This window comes from Ziziphus jujuba, chromosome 1 (genome assembly GCF_031755915.1).
Source record: "Ziziphus jujuba cultivar Dongzao chromosome 1, ASM3175591v1".
Lineage (NCBI taxonomy): Eukaryota > Viridiplantae > Streptophyta > Magnoliopsida > Rosales > Rhamnaceae > Ziziphus > Ziziphus jujuba.
In genome coordinates, this window is record NC_083379.1 from 38,190,064 (window position 1) to 38,201,300 (window position 11,237).

Consider the following 11,237-nt stretch of genomic DNA (forward strand, 5'->3'; position numbering starts at 1 on the left):
TATTTTAGCACAGTGAAAATAAATTTCCAACTATTGTCATAAATTGCACTAATTTTACACTTCACCAAATAGGACATAAGAGATTAGTTTAGACGTTTAGGTATAATAATAGTCCAATTCTAATTAATGCTCTTATTACCAATAAAAAAAATTCAAATTAATGCTCTGAATTTTAACTACTGTTTTTGCTATATGGCAATTCAAATAATGTTAAACCTTTTTTTTTTTTTTTCTTTATGCCTTCTCTTTTGTGTTTTTTATTTTTCGCTATATCTGGTTCACTCAAATCCAGACCTCCTAGAAGGGAGAAAGTGGATATTATCACGTGGAAGTTGGATGTAATTTCATGTTCAGTTTTTATTGTCTTTATCATTTTTGTCCTCGCAATTGAAATCTAACATAACAACTATTATTTACCAAAAAAAAAAAAACATATTAACTATTTACCACAAAGAAAACAAAAATCAACATAATAACATGCTAGAAAATTTATCAAATTAAACATAAAATATACTTTGTTTGATAATGTAAAACAGAAAAGACACGTAGTACCAATGAAATATTATTGATAAGCTCAAAACGACTTCACAACCAAAGAAGAATTATTCTTAGCCAAATCTCATCCACCCTTTCTTCATCAACCCCTTCAACCACTATTCGCAACCCAAAAAAAAAAAAAAATCCCTTCAACTATTGGAATCATGAACGTTTCTATATTAATGCTAGCCAAACACTATATTTTTCCTCTTAAATAACAATAACACTACAGATTTTATTTATTAAATGATATAGATTAAAATATTATTAATTAATATATTTACATAATTTAAATATAAATAAATAAACTTTTGAATAAAAATTAATTAAAAAATTAATTAAATATTGACACATTATTTACGATATTATTTTGTTAGCAAATTTGTATGAAAAAAACAAATGTGAGTAAGGGAAAATCTTTAAAATGGTTTACTAGGTGGATAGGACAATAGAGCCATCCAGCATGCTCTAGCGGTAAACAGACTGTGTAGTTTAGTAATGGTCTAATGGTCTGTGGCACTGGCAGCAGACTCTAGCAGCAATGGCCTGGTCCACAGCCACACAGCAACAGGTGACGTATACCTGGGAAGGTGCTGTAAATTTTTTTTCACTGCTTGGATAGCCACATTCCTCTCCTATTCACATCCCTGTTATGCTTTGACTGCTTGGATAGCCACATTCATCTCCTATTCACATCCCTGTTATGCTTATACACTAGGATAATGTGCTGCAAAAGTTTGACCAATCCCACCCATATATTAGCGGAGACTGGTGTATTGTTCTCCATTAAAAAAAAAAAAAAAAAAAAATGGTGTAATATCATATTTTATTTCCTCTCTAGTCTTTACACTTTTTGATCTATCCTTCAACATTTTGTAACAGAATTCATATTCATCTGGAAAAGGAAGGTTTTCTTCGTTTCACCAAAAAATTTAAAATTAAAAAAAAAAAAATGTTTTTTTTTTTTTCCATGTAGCTAACTGACCTTGTATGTGCCAACATTAGGAAAGCAATTGATCATACCGTACCCCAATAAACTTAAAAATTTTGCACTGTCCTCACAAAAGCAATTAGTCATAACTATGTTGGATTATCAGTGCTCATAATCTCTCTCTCTTTCAAACTAAAGAGAAAATTTGAGAAACCTTAGCCTGTTGCAAATTACATAAATTATAAATTCTCAACCATGCACTGTCCAAACCGGCAATTTTCTAATGCATAATTAACTTTTAACCAGCCAAGTCCTCGTCCTTATAAAAATCTGTGATTTATCCTCTAACTATTGATTAATGAAACAATCAATAATATACTTTATATATTATATATAACTCATCACATAATAGATTTTCAGTGGATGTCAGAGTCCGAATATTGGCACAAGATAATTAAGATTAAAGGCAAGTTATAAAGAAAATTTTATAACTCTAGGAGAACTTGGGGAACATAAATGTATATATGTATGCATAAAGTGTAAAACACAGCAGTCATAAGGGATTTGTGATCAGATCCTTGAAAGAAAAAAACCATTAGCAGTAAAGATACTAACTGAACTGTAAGTTAGAATATTCTGGAGTAGCTCTCACTTTAGCTACATGTTAGATGAACCATCTGGTTGTTTTCTTAACAAAGTTACTCACGGTTCAACCTTTCTCCTTTTAACTTAGCAACCATTCCCTGAAGCCTACTAATCCTAGCTTCAAGCTCCAAACCACGCATCTTATGGCTAGTAAACTTACTGCTTTCCTCATTGTTGTCTTTCTTGCTAACATTAGTGTTGTCTACATGCCCTTCTTCAATCTTAATTGCATCTGATATTAAAACATTCTCTGGTTTCCCTATTTCACCTTTTCCCTTCACCATATCTTCTTCTGCTGCTGGTGAACCCAACATCTCCATCTTCTCATCACCACCATCATCTGAATCTAAGTGTGATATATTTTGACATTGGGGGCCTGAAGAAGACTTGTCATCCATTTGTGGTCTATTTCTTTCGTTGTTAGGCCTGTCCAGAAATCCCGTGATAGAATCTTCAGCTCCACCACACGACTCCATTACCTGAGGATCAGAGACATGATGACGATCTTCTCTGTTTCCTAAATAACAACTAATTGGAGCTTGAAGCTCCAAATCACCCATCTTATATCTAGAAGACTTGCAGTTTTCCTCGTTGTTGTTGTCTTTGTTGCTAACTATAGTATCGTTTAAATGCCCTTCTTCATCCTCAATTGCATCTGATACAACAATCTCCGGTTTCCCTATTTCGCTTTTTCCCCGCACCATATTTTCTACCCCTTGAGGACCCAACATATCCATCTTCCCAGCATCACCATCATCTGACTCCAAATGTGATGTATTTTGACACTGGGGGACTGATGAACACTTTACATCAAATTGTGGTCTGTTTTCTTCATTGTTAGGCTTATCCAAAGATCCCAAGACATAATTTTCAGCTCCACTACACAATGCCATTACATCAATTGTATGACTTTCTGGAGCAAACCCAGGAGGAACGGAGACATGATGATCATCTTCTCTGTTTCTTAAATCCCTACGAGGAACTCTTGTTGAATTTCTTGGCTTCCTTACTGAGTGCACGATTTGGTCTTTTTGAGCCCACAACTTTGATTTATTCCACCATTCCACGTACTGGGTGGTCACATCAGACTTCGTAAGGCGTGGTGGTACATAAATTTTTGCAACCCCAGTCATCCTGTTATACTTGTCCAATTCAATTTGGGCAGCCAGATAATGTTGAGGAACACAAGTTGGAATATCTTGGTCCACACCAAATTGCCTGGCTACTCGATGTGGGAGGTACTGTTGAATACAATCTAGTCCAACAAGGTTACAAACTCTTAAGCATCTAGCAAATGACTCCAAATCTTGGTCCAAGCAAGAATCAACTAAAACCCACTGTTCTTTATCTGGATAAAACTTGGGAAACAACCAATTCACCACAGATATGGCATAAGGGCGCCACTGAAAACACTCTCCAGCAGAGTCTAAATTTAACCTTATGTTCTCAATCTTCCCAGGCTTTAACATATGCCACCGAGCTAACCTTGGTTCACCATTTGAGATGTGATTAGGATTTGAACGCGACAAAGGGAATCTCTCCCAAGCCCAAAGCTGAACCAAATGAAACGGCGCATAAAGATTAAGCACCTGAAAAACTTTCTCCAATTTGGTTGAATAGTCCATCAATCTGAGTTTCAGCAAACCCAAGTCTTCATAAATTCTTGACAAGACTGCTGGTGCAAGTGCAACGCGGGTTCCTATAGCCAGATGAATTGCAATGGGAAAAACTCTCCTTTGTAAGATATCACCAGTGGTTGATGGAAAGAGAAATTTTGACAACCACATGGAGAGAAAAGCTAGATGCTCCAGTTCACTTCCACTTCCCATGAAATGGTTCAGCCATGAAGCATGGCTAACATTTGGGTTGTTATATTTTTTTGCTGTTTTTCTTGCTTCAAACAGCTTATTTTCAGTATCAACCATCTCTTTGGTAAGAAGGGGGCAAGAAACAGAGTCTCCCAAAACAGAGAAACCCCCCAAAACCATCATATCCTCTAAGGTAATTGTAGCCTCACCCCATGGAAATACGAACGTATTTGTCTGTGGACACCATTTCTCTGCAAGTCCAAGTACCAGTTCTTTGTGTTTACAGAAAAAATATCTGGAACCCATGATTGCTTCATATGTTCCAGCTTTCTTCCATATAGATTGGTACTTGGGATGCAAGCTTTGAATCCATGCCTCCCACTTTTTATGTTGATTTCGCCATCCTTTAAACTGTATCTTTGAAGCTGGTTCCTGGAGGTCATAAGCAGTGGTGGGTATAACAGGGGATGAAGGTGAAGAAAGCGTGGGCAAAGGTTGTTCCTTAATGGAGATTAAAGGTCTGATAAAATGGGCAACCCTCAGAGTTGGGTTTCCACCAAAAGGCGAAACCATTAGCTCTTCCCTCTCTTCAAAGATGGTTTCTTCCTGAGGCTCCTCCATTTGAGATTTTCAACAAACAGTTATAAAAATACAACGGGGTTTCCAACTCTTGAGGAAGAAAATGGGAGGTCCATTCACCAAAAAAAGAAAAAAAAGAAAATGGGAGGTCCTACTTATCTACTTTGTCTTGTATAATATTATAATCAAATTCTGTTCCACCATGCAAAAAAAAGGTCTGAATGTTTGTCTCGAAATTACACAAGCGGCGTCGGCTCCATTTTTTCGTACAGAAAGCTAAAAAAGTAATGTTGCAGAGGTCAGGACTCAGGAGGACAAGGAAGCTGGCAGACGGTGAACTTGTTGTGCATGTAGGATTGAAGCAAAATTGTACCGGACTAGGCCAGGAGGCAGGGGCAATGGGACCCACCCAGATTTCCTCTTTTTTTTTTTTTTTCAATCATTTTTCTGTTATTGTTTACTTTTTATTTTTATTCTTTAAAAAAAAAAAAAAACACACTCTTTTTGTTTTTGAACATGATTAAAAACTCGCTCTTTGGCACATATACAAATTGTAATTTCAGTCTCTTTTAGCAATTACTATGTTTTTTTGCTTTCTTTTAATGTAAGAAGTATACATGTTTGCAACTGGTATTGAGCAAAAATTTTTACTTCGGTAACGGAAGAGACTATTATTTTGCTACTTTGATTCTATCCATTGAGGTTTTCTTTTTTTTTTTTTTTTTCTTTTTGTTGTTGTTGTTGTTGTTTTTACTTAGATGTGTATGCAAAAAAATTATTTGAGTAGGAGTCATTTAGAAAGCAGAGAGAGTTCATGAAGAAAGAGAGAAAGAATTAGAGCTTATATGGCAAAGCCTCTTTCTTCTTCTTCTTCTTCTTCTTTTCTTTTCTTCTTCTTCTTCTTCTTTTTTTTTTTTTTTTTTTTCACTTTACAAAGCTTTGTTCACGCTGTTTGATTCCGGGGAACAAGAGAAAAAAAATGTAAGCCTTCAGTTTCCATGCTTGGAACAAAAATGGCGGCCATTTCTAACAAATGGACACTTTCGCTTTTTGGCAATTATTAATAGTAAATAATTAATTCACAGCCTTAATACTCAAAGTAATGCCAAATTCAAAAGCTGATGCATATATATATATATATATATTTTCCTAAAAAAATCAATTTATATCCTAAAGAGGATTATAGGAAGATATTAAATTGAAATAAGATAAATATTTAAAATAAATAATAAAAAAAATAAAGAATATACATTGGCATTCAACTAGCAAAAAAGCTTGTTATGATAAAATCTTATTCATTCTTATTCATTAATTTTTTTTTTCCGCTTGAATAAGATAAAATCTTTTTGTTTTTTTTTTTAAAAAAATCTTTACGAATATCATCGGTCCAGATTTTAGAAAATTATGGACTATCAGCAGCTTATATTTTTATAATCCAATGGGAGTTCACAAACTATCAAATCCACTATCTCTATCTTCCTCTCCCACGACATATAACACGTTAAATCCACATCAAAACTCAATCGAGACATACCAGGATTTGAACCCACAATCCCTGCAAATAAGTGTGATGCATTTGTTGACTTCCTTCCAACTTATCCATCCCAAAAAAAAAAAAAGAAAAAAGGCCTTATCTTCTCGATTTTCTTTATGCCCTCGCAGCTCAAAAGGATGAAGTTCATTTTTTTTCCCCCATATATTTTCATTTAAATAAGTTTAATGCTTGAAAAACAGTATGTACAGTTAACTTATTGCTGCTTTTTTTTTTTTTTCCAATAATACAATTAATTAGGATAGGTTTCTTCAACGGTCAATTAATAATATCTTTTGGGAATTTTCAAATTTATACTAAAAAGTAAAATTAAATAAGTTTACTTTCTTTATAAATATTAGGGTTAATATACTCTTCCATATATCCAACTTCATGAAGAAAACTTTTGAGGAGTAAATATGTATCTATTGTGATAGTTTTTTTTTCTTCCTTTTTTTTTTTTTTTTTTTTTTTGGTTTTTGGGTAAATTATCTATTGTGATAGTTGGGTTCTTCTGTTTGCTGCTCTACTCATGGGGCTCCGAGGAAGATATTCTTGTTTTCTATTACTTACCAGGTTACTTCCCATCAAGTATTTTTAGCTCCAAAAAAGGGTATTTTATGGTCATTTATGATTAGGAATGGAAAGTCCATTCTTATGGGGTCAAATGCTAAAGATGTACTTAATGATTGAAGACATTTGAATACTAAATGTAGGGATCAAATCAACTGCTTGGATAAAGGTTTGCAGTCTCTTATCCAACAAATATAATGTTCTAAATATTATTTATGGTTTGAGATAAATTTTTACCTACACTGTTTTTAATTTAATTTTAAATTTTTTGAGATGATTTTGTAACTTTAACAACCAATATCAAGAAAGATGTTCCAGCAACTTGTTTTTTCAAAATACTTTTCAGTCCCCAAAAAAAAAAAAAAATTATAGTATTTTTTGTAATAGAAAATTTAAATGTCATTTTATGATATAAACTAAACAATCATCCAGCTATTGGTAACCAAACTGAATTAAACAATGATGAAAAATTAAATCAAATTGAACCGGTTCAGTTTGGTTTGATAGTGTTATATATTTTATTTTATTTTTAATTTTTTAATTAACTTGAAAATATTATTATTTTATAATGATTTGAATTTAATATTATTAATATATTTAACTAAATTTAAAAAAGTAAAAATATATTAATAATATAATTGATTATAATAAAATATTATATAGAATATTTGTGTTTGGTTTACTTCGATTTTATTTGAGTTATTTTTAATCCAAATCAAATTGAGCTGGATCAAATTGAATCAAATTAAACTGATTATAGATTAAAAACCAAACCAAATTAATCTAATTTCATCGATTTAATCAATTCGGTTCGAGTCCACCGATACATACAGGCCCTTGAGAATAAATTTACGGCCCGAAGGGCAAAATATACCCTTCAATTTATTATTATTTTTACAAAGTTTTATTATTATTATTTTTTTCCAGTATTCACTTATTCCCTTTATAAATTTAGTTTTTCCCTTTTAGTTATTGTCACTTGTGCTAACAACTAGTAACTTATTCATTACCAAAAAAATAAACAAGTAGTAACTTATCACTAAATGGTTATACGGGTTCCATTAATGCTGGTGGTTTAGTTTTAACAGTTTTGTTCTTTTTCCCCTGAATTCTAAGATATTCAAAATCTTTATTTATTTATTTATTTAGTTTTATACAAATATTGTTATTTATTAGTAGATTATCTGTGTAAGGTCTCCTTGGTTTCTTTATTGCAGGTCACTCAGCAAGGACTTGGCAGTTGGCCAGACATCTGTCCTGGATGTGGGTCCCCCAAAGCGTCTTCCATCATTTCCATTTTCGCGTATATCTGCTGCACCTGCTATGGCATCTCTTTTTCCCAGTTTTTACCTGTTAATATCTTCTTCTTCTTCTACTTCTTCTTGCTGTAATGGTTTCCTAACTGCTGCCAATATCTTTGTCATGCTACAATGGTGATCATATCGCTTTGTTTCGTAGTTGCATGTCACATCAACAACATTAATGTCATCTGTCTACCTTAGCGAGGAATATAACTATTTTGGGGAGTAATGTATTGCTCATTTTCCTAGGACTTTTGTCTACTGTTTTCGCTTAGTGACTCTGCTTTTCCACGTTCTTTTGGGTGCTTAAAGTTGTTCCGTCTAATGTTCTGTTTTCTTGTATCATCTATTCGGCATTTTCCTTTTATGTTTCTGTTTCTTTTTTGGTGAATTTTTACGTTTCCGTTTCTTACGTTCTTCCTCTTGTAGATAAAAAAAAATGATTATATATATCATCCGTTCCCAACATCCGTTGATTATACAAACGCAATATTTTAGGGGGTAATTTGGTGGTTTTAAAAGTTTGCAAGTAAAATGAAAAACAGAAGGACGAAAAATATTAATCCTAACTTCTATAATTTCGCTTGTAATAGGCCCAATAAGCCACCACAACAGATTCCAATGAAGTTGAAATAAAAGTAATTACTTAACATTAATTTATCAAATTAAACATAGGATATAATTTGGAACCAATTAAGATTCATAAGACCCTTCAATTACTGGAAATTAGAGTTTCAGATAAACTGTTCATGTACCCTACAAATTTCCATCAAACATGGCCAATGGCTCTGAATCAAATCAAAGGATGTTTCAGGAGTCATCAACACCCATGGAGGGCTTTGGAAGTTCCAGTCAGTTTTCGCCTATCTTATTCAAGCCTCTTGCTTGCTTTGTTATCTGGGTTGGCATTGTGTGGAACAATAAGAATGGTCGGTCCTCAGGCCCCGGCTTTTCGTGGCAACGGTCAGTTAGAGGAGATATATTATCATGTATATACTAAACTAAACTTTATATGCGCATGTCCAAAATGGTTCAAAGTGAACATTGTTCTGTTTCTCTGCCTAAATTATTGAAAGCAATTACACCAAGACATCAGTATTGCTGGAATTAGCCACTACCACATCAACCAAAACTTCATCATCGTGGCCCATTGAACTACATTACCTCGATCAAAAAGGTACGCTACAACTCAAACTTTGATAAACGACACCCTTTATAACACGAAAGCAAAGTAACAAGAGAATAGCTATAAACTTAAAAACCTCTTACACAATATACTAATCCCTCAGAATTGGTTTGTCATCAATGGAGGTCAGTCCACTACTTTTTAATTGCAAACAGTAATCTTCATTGGGATTTTGAAGTCACATATAGAGCTTCGAACGACAAGCATCACTCAAAACACCTAAATTGATGAGTGGTAGGTACCAAAATCCAATAACATATTATAACTAAAGTGTTAAAACAGAGTAGCATATATTAAAGATGCAGAGCCACTAGTGACATACAACATTTAATTGATCAAGCACATACCTCAGAGACATTGTTTTTCATCAATACATGTCAGCCCACTACTTTTAATTTACAGATTAGTTATCATGGGGATGCTGCAATAATAATATGAAGAAAAAAAAAAAAAAAAAAAAAAAAGAAGAAGAGGAAGAAGAAGGAAAGTAGGCAACAAAATTGCGAAATACAAAAGCCATAAATATGCAATTCAGATCATCATTTAGTCCATCTTCCAAAAAAAAGAAAAAAAAATCATTTAATCCGTAAGATTAAAACCCAGAAACTATTTCATTCTAGATATCAAAATACATGTACCGTTTTATTCTTACTGAATATCCATTGAATTGAAAAGTAACAGCTTTAAAAATCAAAATTCATAAACACAATCAATAATTTCAACAAAACCAAAATAACAATGAATGCAAATTAGAAGAAAAAAATTAAAACACACAACATGAAAACAAACAATGAAAAAACTAAACACAAGTTGCATAAAACCATATGTATGTAAAATCCTATGGATATACAAGCTCAAGCCCTCCCTCTGTTTTGCTGCTAAGAAATACAAGGAAAGAGAGAATCTTTTTTGATATATTTCGATTTACAAAGAAACCTAACCCAATACGGTAGTTCCAAAAGAAAGAACTAATCTCCCCTAAATCAAATTTTTCATTTTGAATTCCTACATTCAATCGAAAAAGAAAAACAAATATCGATTGAAAGGGAAAAAAAAAAATAACAAAAAAGCTTACAGAATAACAAGAAACCTTAGAGAATAGCTTACACAACTTAAGCTCTTCTCTCCCTCAGAGAGTATGCTGCAATGTGCTCTGGAACTGCTAGGGCTTTAGAAGCTCAATTTTTAATTATAGGCAGAACTTGGGAGGGAACAGCAAAGGGAAATTTGCATCTTTGGTCTTTGAGGCTTTAGCTAATTGTGGTTGAACCATATATTTCTTGTTCTTTTTTTTCTTTTTTTTTTTTTTTTCTCAAGCATCATTAGAACAAATTCCAATGCAATGAAACAAACGTAATTACTTTTGAACCAATGAAAATTCATAAGCCATGGTAAACAACATCAAAGGATATCTATCCATGCATGGACGGCTTTGGAAGAGCTGTCAGTTAGACTAACTAATCGAACTCTTGCTTGCTTCGCAAACTGGGTTGGTATGGTGTGGAATGAGTATAGTAGCTCCTCAGTAGAGGAGAAATATACTGAGCTAAACTTTAAAATTTACATGTGCATGTGCAAATGTTTGAAAATGAAAACTGTTCTGTTTCTCCACTTTATTGAAACTAATATCACCAAGAAAAAGCAGTATCTCTTGAGATTCGCCACTACTACATTAACCAAGACTTCATCATCATGTACCATTTGACCTACAGACCTCAATCAAAAAAGCTATCTTTTAAACTTTGCAAAAGAACAGCCCTTATAAGAAAGCAAAGCAACAAGAAGAAGACAGATGTACGCAAACACCCTCTTAAAAGGATATACAAGTCCCTCAGAAATGGTTTGTCTTCAATGAAGGTCAGCCCACTACTTTTTTTAATTGCAACGACAAACTTCATTGGGATGTTGAAGTCACATATAGAGCTTCAATCAACTACCAACACACAAACAACTACATTGATAAGTGATAGCTACCAAACTCCTACATGAGATAATAACTTAAGCATTAACACAAAGTAGCATATAGATGTAGTCACTTCTAACATACAAAAGTGTATTGATCAAGCACATCCCTCAGAGACCATTGTTTTTCATCAATGCATGTCAGCCCACTACTTTTGATTTACAAATATCCATCATGGGGATG

The 11,237-nt window shown here is 33.1% G+C and overlaps 4 non-coding genes across 4 annotated transcripts; all 4 read right to left on the reverse strand.

The window, feature by feature from the left end:
• Positions 1-9,184: 9,184 nt before the first annotated feature.
• On the reverse strand, positions 9,185-9,263 carry LOC112489979 (small nucleolar RNA R21). Its single transcript, XR_003054456.2, has one exon. It is a non-coding gene; the product is annotated as a small nucleolar RNA R21 (small nucleolar RNA).
• Positions 9,264-9,433: 170 nt separating this feature from the next.
• Positions 9,434-9,512, reverse strand: LOC112490187 (small nucleolar RNA R21). The gene has a single exon (XR_003054458.3). It is a non-coding gene; the product is annotated as a small nucleolar RNA R21 (small nucleolar RNA).
• A 1,404-nt stretch (positions 9,513-10,916) lies between these two features.
• On the reverse strand, positions 10,917-10,996 carry LOC112490186 (small nucleolar RNA R21). Its single transcript, XR_003054457.2, has one exon. It is a non-coding gene; the product is annotated as a small nucleolar RNA R21 (small nucleolar RNA).
• Positions 10,997-11,158: 162 nt separating this feature from the next.
• On the reverse strand, positions 11,159-11,237 carry LOC112490188 (small nucleolar RNA R21). The gene has a single exon (XR_003054459.1). It is a non-coding gene; the product is annotated as a small nucleolar RNA R21 (small nucleolar RNA).